Here is a 14,521-nt window from a genome sequence, read left to right on the forward strand (position 1 = left end):
TTTAAACAATGTTTACTGTGTCATATGGGGAAATGGCCAACTGGCAAAATCTGTTATCCCATCCAACACACTGCTTTCATAGTGTTCCTTTGGCTAATGTATGAGTGTTTGCAGGATTACTCATTTGTTTCAGTTTTTCTGTCATTTAGTCAGTTTTTTTGGTCATTTTCCAATTGAACAACAAATAAAATAAATAAACTCATTACTTTGAAATAGGGACCAATCCTAGCAAATGTTTTCTGACCGCAAAAAAGTATAGGCGTTAGCTGATTACTCGTTCCCTTTTAACATTATTCACTTTTTTTTAACCATATACAATAAGTCTTTGAGAACAGTTAGTGAGTAACTAGGCTGACAAAACAGATAAGGCACATTGTGTAAATTAATAAATACATAAACGTTAAACCCAAATGGATTAAAAAAAACTTTTAAAGCCTGCATTTTACAGCGATGACATTTTAATCAGAAAGCCACGATTGATTTTGTTCATTAACTGTGTTTACATGCCGGTACTGACACCATAATTGCTGTCAAAATGTACCCATTATACTCGTACATTTGGCATGTTGTCCTTGCAAGTGTTTCAACAAGCTGACAGAAACACATGAGCTGCTGTGGTTAAGCGCACGAGCAACTGGCTCACACTTTAATAACTGATGTAGATGTAAACATGTTGTGACCTTTATACAGTCTATGGTTGTGACCTGTCAAATCAGAGTACTTCAGATACTGGAGGTTACTCTGATAACCCTGAAGGCACTTATCAAAGTTATATCATGAGAAGTGAGGGTTATGTGAGTCCTGCAACCACATTGTTTCCCTTTTTATTCTACAAACACACCTACTGTACATCTGGCAACCTTGATATAAAAAACAATGAAATGTAACCTTGATAAAAGCCCACGTTGTCTTGTGAATTGCATCGTCAATTCCTTCTCATCTCTAGATTTTCAAAATGCTTCGTCAGCTGCAGTTATCAGCTGCTTTATAGTCCTTGGCATCGCCTCTGTTGCCAGGCAGTCAAACTGTGTGATGCATAACGCTCCTAACACACATTTACACACACGTTCACACATACTTTACAAACACGTTCACACACATACTTTACACTCGGTAACGTAAGAGCTTCTGGTGTTGACACTCGCATTTTTGCCCTGTCTGACGCCATGACACATTATTATTGATCATCGGGTCTTTGTGATGAATGGGTGCCTCCACTTTAGTTAATTAATCTGAGCCGCTGCACTCACTCAGTCAGCATTAGAGAGTGAACTGAACAGCTGAAATGTTAGCGGTAGAAGAGGAAGGAAAGCTGAAGAATGAGAGAAGAGGAGGGAGGATGTGGGGTAGTGGTGGTCTAATGGATAGTGAGGTGGGCTGAAGATCGGAAGATTCAAATCCCGCCTGGAACACCTCCACTAGTGTGCCCTTGAGTAAGGCACTTAGCCCTTAGTTGCTCCAGGTAGAATGTCCCCGTAATTGGTCATTGTAAGTCGCTTTGGATAAAAGCGTCAGCTAAATTAAATGTAATGTAATGTGGCCTGAAATCTGGGTAAATAAGGTGTGAATTAGAAACCTGTTGTTTTGACTGGACTGAAAAGAAAACATCACATGATTCACCTCAAGTGAAAATGAAAACATCTTTTACATTTTGCATAAAACAGGCCTTTCAAAACATTTAGGTCACATTTAGATCATATTCAAATCCCTTTCACGTGCTACATGGAAATGGAAAACGGTGACGTCATTTTGCTCTAAGGACCAAACCACTGAAAGTGTCTGGATGCGTTTTTGACATTAGTCACTTGGGTGAATCACAGAATATAGTCAAGAGGCGCTATTATGCTTTTGGGTTTTTTTACCTTTGCTGTTGTGGGATATATAGGTTTCAGTGCATGTTAATGGTCTGCAAAGACTAGAATCCCAAAGTTCCCTCCAGAGAAAGTCTCCTCCCCCTGCCTGAAATGCCTCCATTATTTACTTCTGTAACAAAGTCACATCATTGTGTAACGCTCACGCTTGTATTGGCTAGCGGTCCAACACATTGTACGTGAAAGGCAAAGGGGCGGGACATCTCTAAGTGGTTGACCTATCACAACAGAGCCGGCCAGCTAACCAATCAGAGCAGACTGGGCTCTGGTTTCATATCTCAAATGAACAGCCATCAATGCTGATACACACAACAGGAATGGTGATTTTTTTTTGATATCACTACAGATCAGACTTCCTGTTCTTACCCGATGAGCTTTGCTGAGGTGTCTTCCTCATCAGGAGTCAGGTTTGGTGAATTTTGTGGAAAGCAGTCTGACATTCCTGCAGTGAGCCTTAGCCCTGCAAAAGAAAGAAAATCTCAATTTGAATAAGTCATTTCTTTTTTTATTAATGATTTGTGTGCCTTTATTGTAGAGACAGAATTGAAAGAGGGAGACAGAGGGAAAGACAAATCGTTCCGACATTTTGTTCCATAATTAAATAAAACATACATGCAAATAAGCTTTCTCAATATTTTAAAATATTAGATTATGTGAAAAGTTCCGCAATACTCTGAAAGCCAAGCAATATTTAAAAGTAATTTTATACAATACACAGAATTCCCACTTGTAGTCTAAGCTAATTTAGATTATTCTTCCCTACTATGTTTAGAGACCATGGGAACTATGTTTTTAAAGTTTTACATTTATTTCATATTAACCCACACTAAATATCACTCACTTGTTGTGTGTTAGTGTATTACTTGACACACTGTCTGAAAGTCCATCCCACACACACACACAGCAGACAGATGCTGAGAGGACTGTGAGTGGGCAGCGATTTGAATAAATCGTGTGTGTGTGTGTGTGTGTGTGTGTGTGTGTGTGTGTGTGTGTGTGTGTGTGTGTGTGTGTGTGTGTGTGTGTGTGTGTGTGTGTGTGTGTGTGTGTGTGTGTGTGTGTGTGTGTGTGTGTGTGTGTGTGTGCGTGCGTGCGTGCGTGTAACAGAGAGACAGTGTCAGAGGATGTGGGTGGTCTACTTTGAATCTGTGTAATAACTTCTCTTCCATTTTTAAATATATTTATTCTAATTAATTGATATCTTCAATATATGTTTGGTCTCCAGCATGCCCCTTAAATACTTTAAATATCATAAAATGATCACACTGCAGTAAAGTGCCTTAAATTAATAAATACATCGCTTGCCATCATCCTTGCCATCCATCCATCTTGATAACTATTAAACATTTTAAACCGAAGCATTATCTCACCTCACCTCACCTACTGAATATTTATTAGGTGCCTTTAAAGTCCACTTACATGTTCCCATGTTCTCCCTTTATGTAAATATAAGTCTGTACATTGTGTACCGGCTGTAAAGTGTTTTCCACGCGGCTTAAATTTCAGGTGTCTTTCTTCCTCTTTACCTTTCTGTTTCTTCCTCCCACGCTGTTATGGAGAGGCAGTCAGGTAAAGAGACAACAACTGGGGGTCACTATCAGCATCAGGACACGCTGTACATAAAACTCATGTGTCAATAATAATCTTATCCTCAATTAACCTTTGGCCCAAACTAAATTCGCCCCACAACAACAGAACATTTAAAAAAAGATTGCAACACTTAATCCAGGTTCAAATAAAAGGAATGAATGTCAGTGTGTCTTCAGTGTGTCTTCAGTGTGTCTTCAGTGTGTCTTCAGTGTGTCTTCAGTGTGTCTTCAGTGTGTCTTCAGTGTGTCTTCAGTGTGTCTTCACCGTGCCGCAGGGTGAGTCAGGACGGCTCAAGATGTAGTGTCAGTGTATTGTTCACATGCTTGGAAACTGCCAAAGCCCTCCAAAACAAAACAGCAGGTGTTTCAGCATGTGCTGTAAAGGCTGTCTAAAATGTGTTGACCTTTAAAAGTTGGTTTAGATCTATTTAAATTATGTTGTGTACAGTTTCCATATGTACATTTCACCTGTGCAAATTGCTCTTTATATCAAACAGTTATTACTTCACAGGACAGGAAAAAAATCGAATCAACCGTGCCTCCTTTTTAGACAAGTGTACACTATGTCCTTGTGAGAGCGCATGTAGATGGAGCGGCATGGTTATTTTTGTTTTAATTGTTATCTTTCGGGTCTCATTTCCTCTTGAATGTTTACTAGAGCACTGACAGAGATAGACTCATTAACAATAGAGCAATTGGATTAAGAGCAGCTGACTTCCCACCATCATACAACCTTGTAAGGCCTCTAGTAAACAGTATTTCCCTGATAAGGATTTTTTTTACATGTTAAAATATGCCGGCCATATTATCGGCCCAGAGGATTCACCATTGTTTTGCTTTGTTTCCATTCCTCCTGTTGCAAATGCACTGCTACTGTTTTTTGTTTTTCGTGTAGCATAATGGACTAAGCTACCATTGCAACTCCCGTGTTGCATCAACAAGACACCAATAATGCTGACACAATTTAACTCATTTTGATTATTACTAGATCCACTACTCCAAACACTATTGCTAACACTGCTGTTTCTCAATGTAGGAAAGTACACATTTGGTTACACTGTAACTTTAACAGTGCTTCAAAAGCACAACACATGTTCAGTCAGACAACTCATGTGTTTCTTAATATGTTTATTATAAGCAGCATATGATCTCCAACTGATAATTCTGCTGCTCTGTACAAGAAGGGACAGAGCAGACTCTTTCTGCTGAGGGGACTGAGGTCTTTCGGGGTGCAGGGGTCACTCCTTCAGACTTTTTACGACTCTGTTGTGGCATCAGCCATTTTCTATGGTGTGGCCTGCTGGGGCAGCAGCATCTCGGCTGCTGACAGGAAGAGACTGAACAGACTGGTAAGGAAGGCCAGCTCTGTCCTGGGGAGTCCTCTGGACACTGTGGAGGTGGTGGGAGACAGGAGAATAGCAGCCAAGCTGTCCTCCCTGCTGGACAATATGTCCCACCCCCTCCAGGACACCCTGTCCTCACTGCGACAGGCTGCTGCACCCCAGCTGTCTCACGGAGAGATACCGCAGGTCCTTCCTTCCTGCAGCGGTCAGACTATACAACCAGCACAGCCCCAGTAGACCCCCTCCCCCTTCCCTACACACACCACAACACAGACTATATCACCCCTTGCTGCTAAATACCAATCAACTATGTGCAATATATGACGTTAATAACTGTGTAATTTATACCTGGCTGCTAAACCCTTAGAACTGTTACAAGGTGTGTTTTTTTTGCATTTTGTAAATTGTGTAACTTGCTGCTGTTAAATACCATCAAACTATGTGCAATATGTGCTATATATACACATTATATACATATGCCATTAATAACTGTGTAATATATACCTGACTGCTAAATCCTAAGAACTGTTATATAGAAAACATGTAACATGTCCGTGTGGAAACAAAACCCCAACTGTAGTTCCATGTGTGAATTATGAACCCCAGTGTATTAATGAGTGGTCACTACAGCGGCATGTTTAGGAGAATCTGTTTGGTTGGTTGTAAGAGGGACGAGGTGCGTCGCGTGTTAATGTATCATTGGTGCTCGACTTGACTGCCTGAACTAGCTCGCAGGCTTTGCCCCATTAGTTGCCGTTTTTATAGGCCTACGTCTCAACACAAAGAGGGGAAGACAAAACTGTAAGGAATTGTTAAAGTAATTAGATTAGTAATTAGTCATCAAAGATGCATTTGAACTTTAAACTCCGAAGCCTCACACCCACATGTTGCCTCATGTAGAAGAAAACAACACATTGTGGTTCAAACAGCAGCAGGTAGCTAAATATAAGCTACAGTACAACATCAATCTGCCGTCCTTTCCTATACTCTCCTGTCCTTTCTCCACAGCAACCCCCATCCACAGTACTCTTGCAGTCCATTCCCAAAAGCAACCCCCCACAATATTCTCCCGTCCTTTCTCCACCAGACTCTCCAGTCTTTTCCCATCAACATTCTCTCGTCCTTTTTCCCACAGCATTCTCCTCTCCTTCCCATACTCTCCTGTCCACAAGGATGGCAAACCAGCTAATAAGAAATATTTGTATTTACTTTTGGTAGAGGCTAGCGGCTCACAGCGTCTAAGTCCTGAGCCAGGATGTAATACTGTACATCCTTTATCATACACCTGCTAAAAATGCAAACAAGGCGACCCCACATTGTGTCAAAATTAAAAGCCTTTTTGGCCATATCGTGCTTTTCTCTGTCTAAATAAATGTGAACTGAATTTCTCATCTGACTTGTATACTACTGACATCAAAAGTTAGCCAACAGTACTGTATACTAAATTACGTGTTTATTAGGAAACTGTCTGTATATCAAAGTCTTTTCACAGACCTGTAACACATTTTGGACCTGATGGTTATTGTCCTCCTGTAAAACCTGTTTCGGCACATTAACACTTTTGTAAGAGCTGCAAGGAAGCAGATTTGATATGACTCACAGCAAGTGGAGCCAGGCAGCTAAATTACTGCTGTTACTCACTTTAACTTCATTGACAAAAAAAACAGCTTTTGTCCATAAAAACACAACTATAGCCCCACAAATGACCACACAACCACTCAACATGCTTCAACATAGAAAGCAAAAAAAGCCTCACAAAGAAAGAATATACATGTATTATTTCAACATGCTGTGACCGTCTCATTTTGTGTCAATATGAGCTGCTGCTAGCTATATATCGTGTCAACGTTAACAAGAGATATACACTACTCTAAACCAGACACCAAGTATGTTCCTTCTCCCTTTGTCATTTTCAGGAAGCAGCGTGACTCAGCTGTATGAAGCTAAAGTGCTAGGAGGTGATTAGCATAGCTTATTGCAAAACACTGGCTCTGTTTGAATGTATATAAAACACATTAGCCACACATACGACCCTAAATAATAACAAACCCCATTTGTAATATTGTAATGTAGTGATCTGTGTTTTTTTAATGTATTTTAGGAAACATTTTTACATTTTAAATTCAGTTGTATCCTTTTCTTTTGCATTATTCGTTGTTGTGTTGTACTTTTGTATCTTGTGGACCTGATTTTAAATCAAGTTTCTTATCTGAAACAATAAAGTGACAAAAAAAACTGAAAGAAACTACCTCACATGATGTATGATTCATCCGTGGGCATTTGCACTGGATTTAAACTTTTCAAACTAAAGGAAAAACAAGCAAGCTTTACAAACTAATGTCTGTCATGTGTGAAAGGGACAGTACAGTAAGTGTGTGTTGTTCCAGAAGAGCTTCAGAGGACACATCCTCTCCGACGGTAAGCTGAGGCTGTGAGCGTGCAGAGAGCCACCGGTAAAAATAGCATGTTAGCTGGTAAACAAAGCGGCTTCAAAAAGGAAGTGAGAGGTTTAATATCAGTGAGTCTCTGAGACTGCGGAGTACAGGGAAAATCCACAATCATTGTGTTTCAATTCTCAGCAGACTGTTGCATTTTAACGTTAAGCTGAGGTTTCCATACAGGTCACTGCTTGGTAATGCCTGGTATAACAGTGATTCCTAGAACAATAGCAAGCAGGGATGAGCAGAAGTGACCAAGCTTTAGATAAGACTAATATTCCTGGGAACCTGCATTCAGAATCTTGCAAAAAACATGAGTCAGAGTAATATGTATGGGAAGTTCTCTCAATACTCTTCGGACTCTCACACACAGTAAAAACAGCTCACAAAAACAATCTTGTTATCTCTCGATTTTAGCCCACTTAGGTAACATTTTGTGCCACCTGGTTACATTATCTGTCACATCAACATAGTTGTGATAAACTATAACTGACTTACTTGAAAACGTGCAAGAAAAATATCAAAAGTAGTCAAAGCTGAGTAAAAGAGGCTGAAATATCTTACATTTAAATTCCTATATAGGTCAAACTAAGTCCTCCATTTCCCATAATGCAACTGAAAGTGTCTTGATGTAAGTTCCTTCTTTTAAAAATATGTCTGTCGCAATACCCACACTAAACCCTACTTCATGCAGCATTTTATTTTTACCACTTCAAAGTGTTACTCATAACAATGTGTATCCCACAATCCACCACGGTATACTGTGTCTTAAGAGCCTGGACAGTCTGTTAAAGTCAAGTGTCAGTCGACATTTAGCAGTAAGACTTTAGTTTGTACTCTTTGATGCATAAAATGGTATCTTAGCAATGCTTTACAGACAGGTTTGTAGGGAGAATAAGGGATGTTACACAGAACAATTCAAACTAAAATGGTCAAAAAGAGATCAGAATAATACAAGTGTTATAGGTGAAAGCATGAAGGGTTCATTTCCAAATGGGGTTTGTGTGATGCACTTCACATGCATTGTGTTTGCACAAGTGATCAGCCACAAAAGAACATCTGCTGTCCTCATACAGTAAGACACTTACTCACTCTGACAGATGAAAAACATTGGTAGAGAGGCCGCTTCAACACTGTTTATGTAATGCACCATTTTTGTATTTACACATGAACAAGGCACGGCATATCAAACATGGTGAGAAGCATATTTACTGTAAAAGGAAGTTTGTGGTCCCTTCATGTAAAATCAATAATCAATAGGCGTGCAACGAGACTACATTGAATGCAATGATGTCATAATCTTGGCTTTAGTTTTTAGGTTTAGGTTCATAGACTAAAGAGCGGCAGTCACGCCACCTTGTCTTTGTGCAAAGTAAACACATTACATGTCATTTGTTAGACGCTTTTATCCAAAGCGCCACACAGTCAGCTAAGTATCGGCAGTGTAATAGTACAACAAATGATAAACAGGAGAGGTTTGTACATCCAGAATGTTTAATGAATGCATTTAGCAGAATACCTTTGTGAAACCACTGTTTTAATAATAACCTGTATGACATCTTTAATAGAAGTCAGGATCCTTGTTGCTCTTACTTTGTACTTGAAGTCCTTTGATCACAAACACTTAACATCCTTGTATCAATAATCTGAAAGTGACTGACTGGATGTTCAATATAAACTCACACTCACACCCTCTGTGTGCTAACCCGTGTAACTTCACATGGTTGGGAAGAGCTCAGTAAATACTGATAGAATAGACATTACAAGTTGTAATAACGGGTATAAATTAGGGTAAAGATATCAAGGTGTTTGTGGTAATAGTAGGATGATTTGATTTCCTGGCAGCATTAGATTAGCTGCTAATACAACAATAATCCCACATTTTTAAAGTTACACAAAAAATGACACGGTAAAAAAGTTTTAAAAAATCAAAAAGTCTAATAAGTATTTTCTTTCGATGATTACTAATATACCAGATATATAAAAAAAATATGTATATGTTTAGCTGATGAGGTACAGATTGTACAATTATGATTACATGTATTATATTTTAATACACCATATTTTACTGAGGTGAAAGTCAACATGCTGCTGTATAAAGTTAAAAACATCCTCTCAGAGCATTTTGTTTTAAAAAAAAGTTTGATGTCAAGAAGAACAACGGAAAATGTACCATTTCTGAAACAAACTGCTTAATTGTCCATTTTACTAAACTTTGTTCCATATGTAATGTGTATTTCTGTTATATTTATAATTGTAGTTTCACCCTTGTAGTAAACAATGCACACTAGTCAAATGAAAACAGAAAATGATTATAGGGAAGATACATCGCCTAAAAACAATAATTGATTATAAATATAGAAATTGTATTAAAGTAAATAAATAAGTCCTTTTTCATCCCATGAGTACGTTATTCATTGTGTTTTGTTGACATGTATTTATGTACATCAACCTGTTTTTAAACCACACATCTGTTAGATGATGGTTTTCACTTTTTGCCCCAGTATTGTCGACGTTCACTTCAGTAAAATATGACATCAAGATTGTGGTGAAATTAAAAACAAAGCTGTGCCTCTTAGCTCCTGAAGCTTCTCCCGGTTACTTTGTGTGACATTTGTTTTACAATGAACAGATTATCTACGAGTCGTTGACGTTAGTGGTTTAAAGTGTGAGTGAAGCACGGATATCTTGTCCTGTGTCTGGAACAGTCTCTGATTTGAATGTGTAAATGTCAGCCGGACCGACCACGAGCAGCGAGAAGAGGGAACAAACTCTGTCACACGGCCACGATTATGCAAATACATGCACAGTTCTGTATACACACTCACAAGCTACATGCTAGCACATGACATACCGTGACACACACTGATGTACCCTGATGCACACATATAAAGGGGCATGCAGATGGCTGGCAAATTAATGGAAAAAGTGCATTAATAAAATGTAGGTTTTTTACAAATTACAGAACAGCACTTGTATTCCAGAATAAATGTGATGTTCAATGATGTTTGTCAGCAGGCTATATTAGGTTGAGATCTTGTGAATATAAAGACATAACATAATATACATAATATGTATCAGAGCATGTAGTAACCCTGTATGGAAGACTCTGCTTTTAGTATGGTTGCAAACTTATTTAATCTGCATTTTTACAATAATATTTGTTATTATTCAATGTAATATGTAAATTATTTTGTTTTCTTTAAATAATTTGTGACAGTGTTGGGTAAGATTTGAGCTTGTTGTGCAAGCAAAAATAGACTTATTTTAATTTGAGTAAAAAAACTCGGAGGACATTTTAAAATATAAGCAAACAGTGGGTCAAAACAAACTGTGCGAGTGCATTTTCAACACGAATGATTCAGTGTGTGCGTTTCTCAACTCATTTCTGCAACATTTTCCTTTCATTTGTCACCCATTTGCATCTGCAGATAAACAAGAACACAGACTGATAGAAGCAGGTGAACAGCCAGAAATTAAGTATTATTGAGAATGCCTATATTAATAATATAACATCGTAACACTATAATATTTTATAATGTTTAAAAAGTGCACACGCGCACACACACTCACACACACACACACACTATATATGGGCATGTACAGAGATGTGCCGTATGAATAAACGGACACAAATAATGGACGACATACAAAACAACCGCATGTTCAAACACTGACTACTGTCAGATATAGATCACACAAACACAGTGGGACTGATACTATATGGGTGATCATTTTACCCACACACACACACACACACACACACACACACATACACACACACACACACACACTACGGAAGTAAACAGACTCATAGAAGCACATACACAGCAAGATATTCATCTCAAATACACACACACACCCACACACACTTTCAGAGGTGCACTCATACAGCCAGATGTCAGAAATAACACACACAAGTACACATACAATACGCAGTAGGAGTAATAGCATAACATGTGTCTGATGCAGGAAATTCAGATCAGACTTGACTAAGCTCATTTCAACCCAAGGGAAGCTGCATTTCAGCACATAGGAAATACTTTAACCTTTCTATTTAAAATCTGGCATATCAGAATGAATTCATGAAGTGAAAAACAAATGGGGTGCAAGGCTACATGTAACAAGACTTTCTTTTTAGAGGCATTCCTCTGTGTTGTTTGGAGGAGGGTTAAGGTTAGATATTACATATGAAATGCTACTTTCATAGTTGTATAGGCGGAAAATAAAGGGTGCAGGGTTAGTGTTGGGTAAAATAAGACTCACTTGGGTTGCTTTAACACAAATATTTTCCTGATGACCTTCATGTTCATCATGAGGAAAAAAGATAAATATTCTATTGATAGAAACAACAACTGAAGCAGAAAGAACGTATATTACACACACACTGTATGTTAAGGAACAAACACATAAACAAAACTGCAGAAGTAAACAAAAAAAGAACCAAATGCACACACATCTTCCACATATGATGTTGAATTATAAGAGTAAAAGTGCAAACACATCTTCCCATCTTACACAAAAAGGCACATTAATGCATAAAAGCATACCTAATGCAGTCATGTAAGTATAAACACACACTCACAAGACCCCTTAGAAATGAGTCACTACAGTATTGTTCATATTGTTAATATTCATGGGACTATATTTGAAAAGCTCACAACTGATGTTATTTATCATTTAGAAGTCATTTAAGAGATGCTAACATGTTAAATAACATTCATGCATTCACACACACACACACACACACGTTATTGAGGTGACTTGTCAGTTAACGGTCGCCAGTGGCAACAAAGTGATTCCACCCACAGTCTCTGAGCACGCAACGCTGCCGGACTGAAACCATAAACATGTTTATATTTAATCATCGTCTCCTTTAAGATCAGGGAGTCTGAACATACTGTGTCTGAGAGAAAACACTGCAGGCAACATCTTCACAGACAGAATCATTTGTGTATTCATTTAAATAATTACACATAACATTATCAGCAACCGAGGTCTTACGTGCAGGGTCAAATTTTAAATGCAGTACCGATTTTTTACCTCTTTCATAATTAAAACAACATCTAACATATAATAAACTAAGTAGCAAATGTCCCGAAGCTATTTTAATATAGATTACATTCGAGTCATCAGCAGCGATACATCTCTAAATTGTGAATTAAGGACCAACACTTCCTCAACAAATTCAGAATCATGAATTACATTGCAACTACAATAGTCACAAGTGAGTCATCGGCAAAAAGTAATATTATATTCAACCCTGTGAAATATTTAACCTCTCATTTTGAAAGTGCTCATCTCAGTCACAAACGAGAAATAAATGATCAGACAAGATACGTGAATTAGAAATTGTAACACACGTTTAAACATTAAAAGAAATACAGAAAGTGAGTCACATTGTGTGTTCAGATGAGTGTTTTCTGCTCAATTATGGCTCCTTGCACCTAGCTGCAGGATAATATTCAGCCACCCTCATTTCACCCTTTTTTTTTTTCATGCATTTGTTGTTTGTGAAAAGGTTAAAAGATTTTTTTTTCCAGTCGAAACTGAGTGGGTTGTCAGAGAACCGAACATTTCACAAGGCAAATTTCCCCCGGTGCTCTGGTAATATTATCACTCCAGAGCATCACAGTTTCAATATGACTTACGGATTTATTTATAAGAAGAAAACAAGTCTGACACAAATCAACACAAAATACAGTCACAAATTACGAAAAGGACTTACATTTTCAAAAAATAAAACGACATAAATAAATGTTGTGATAGCTTGTCGGTATCTGCTTCACTTTTAATACCACCAGTTATTTCATAGAGACAATTAAAGAGTTGTGCAAGGCTCACATTAGAGAATTTAAATTGTTAAATCAGTTTAAAATAGTCTAAAGAACAAGATCATTTACAATCACAGTAATTTAACTACCAGAGATAATACATAGTGCCATAAATCGACTTTAACCCCTCTTATTTAGTCATTTTAATCTAAAATAATACATTTTCAGAAATGTACATTGTATCTAAAGAAATAAAATAACCGTTTGCCAACATTTAACACCGCTCCCACCCACCACTCAAGAGCTCATATGTCACCTTTAAAGGATCATCCATCAAAGTGATTCTCTTTCTGATTCAGAGTTTCACTATTACTCGTAGTTTTATTTATTAAAATACAAAAACCCTAACCAACGCCCCCGGTTTGTGCTCCAGTAAAGGGTCAAATAAATGACTTAGCACTCTTTCCTACACTACAAAGTTTAATTCCGATTCACACTTGAGGAACGTTCAGAGGCCTGTGACAAAACACCAACCAGCCGACTACAATTTCCCAGAGTCTGACTAAAACAGTAGACTCAAAGTCAAATCAGATCTGAAGTGGACAATTTTTCCCCAGACAGCCGAGCCTGGGTTTGTTTCTGTGGGACGTAAACAGCCGTCACTGGAGACCATCGTACCACCGACTTATTTCACAAAGTGCAACTTAAAGATACAACGTAACCCAGCGTGACTGTGTGGACTAAAAATATAAAGGAAAGTCAGGTTTGCTCTCCGTGGTGTTTTTTTTATTCTCAGTTAGTCAGAGAGCAAAGGAGAAGACGTCGATGCCTCTGCTTTGATGCCAAACAAGCGCGGTGTGCGTTTGAAAAAGTGAAAAGGAAGCAGAGAGGATGAGAGAACGGTGAGTAGGGGAGCTGCTTTTCCTCTTTCACTGCCGCTGGTATTTGTCAGTTGAAAAATAAATAAAATAAGGGGCAAGAAAGAGGCAGAAAAAATAAGGAAGATATACAGGGGAACAAATAATTATCCACAAGTGAGAGCATTAGGAATGTGTTGTCTTACACATAGTTTTGGTTTAGAAAGAGACTGTCAAAAGAAATAATGGACAGTAAAAAAAAAGTTAAATTCTTAAACTGTAAAACAAACAAAACCAAAAAGAGATAGAGGGCTTTTGAATTTGGAAATAAGAAAATATATATCCATAATTTCACTAGAAATGAGTTTCTAAGACTAACAACACGGTTCAGTCTGAATCATGCTACCTGTAATGCTTCATCGATCAAAGCAGTTCTCTTTTTTTCACTGACACTGAAAGAAAACATGTACTTTCCTTTCCTTTGTTTGCTTCTGAATGTTCTGAAGCAGGAACAACAAGAGAACAGTGAAAGAGACATGAAAAAGAGACAGAGAGAAAGAGTCATTTTGGTTTAATTGTGGTGCGTGCAGACCTGCTTTTCAAATGACAGCTCAGAGCAGAGAAATGTGGGAGGCTGAACATCAGAGAC

The 14,521-nt window shown here is 38.0% G+C and overlaps 1 long non-coding RNA gene across 1 annotated transcript in view; it reads right to left on the reverse strand.

The window, feature by feature from the left end:
* LOC117560865 overlaps positions 1–14,521 on the reverse strand; it is a 71,394-nt gene that overhangs the window by 8,031 nt on the left and 48,842 nt on the right. The window contains exon 3 of the long non-coding RNA XR_004571247.1: positions 2,238–2,331. This is a non-coding gene — a long non-coding RNA (uncharacterized LOC117560865). The remainder of the gene's footprint in view (positions 1–2,237; positions 2,332–14,521) is intronic.

This window comes from Gymnodraco acuticeps, unplaced genomic scaffold, assembly GCF_902827175.1.
Source record: "Gymnodraco acuticeps unplaced genomic scaffold, fGymAcu1.1, whole genome shotgun sequence".
Lineage (NCBI taxonomy): Eukaryota > Metazoa > Chordata > Actinopteri > Perciformes > Bathydraconidae > Gymnodraco > Gymnodraco acuticeps.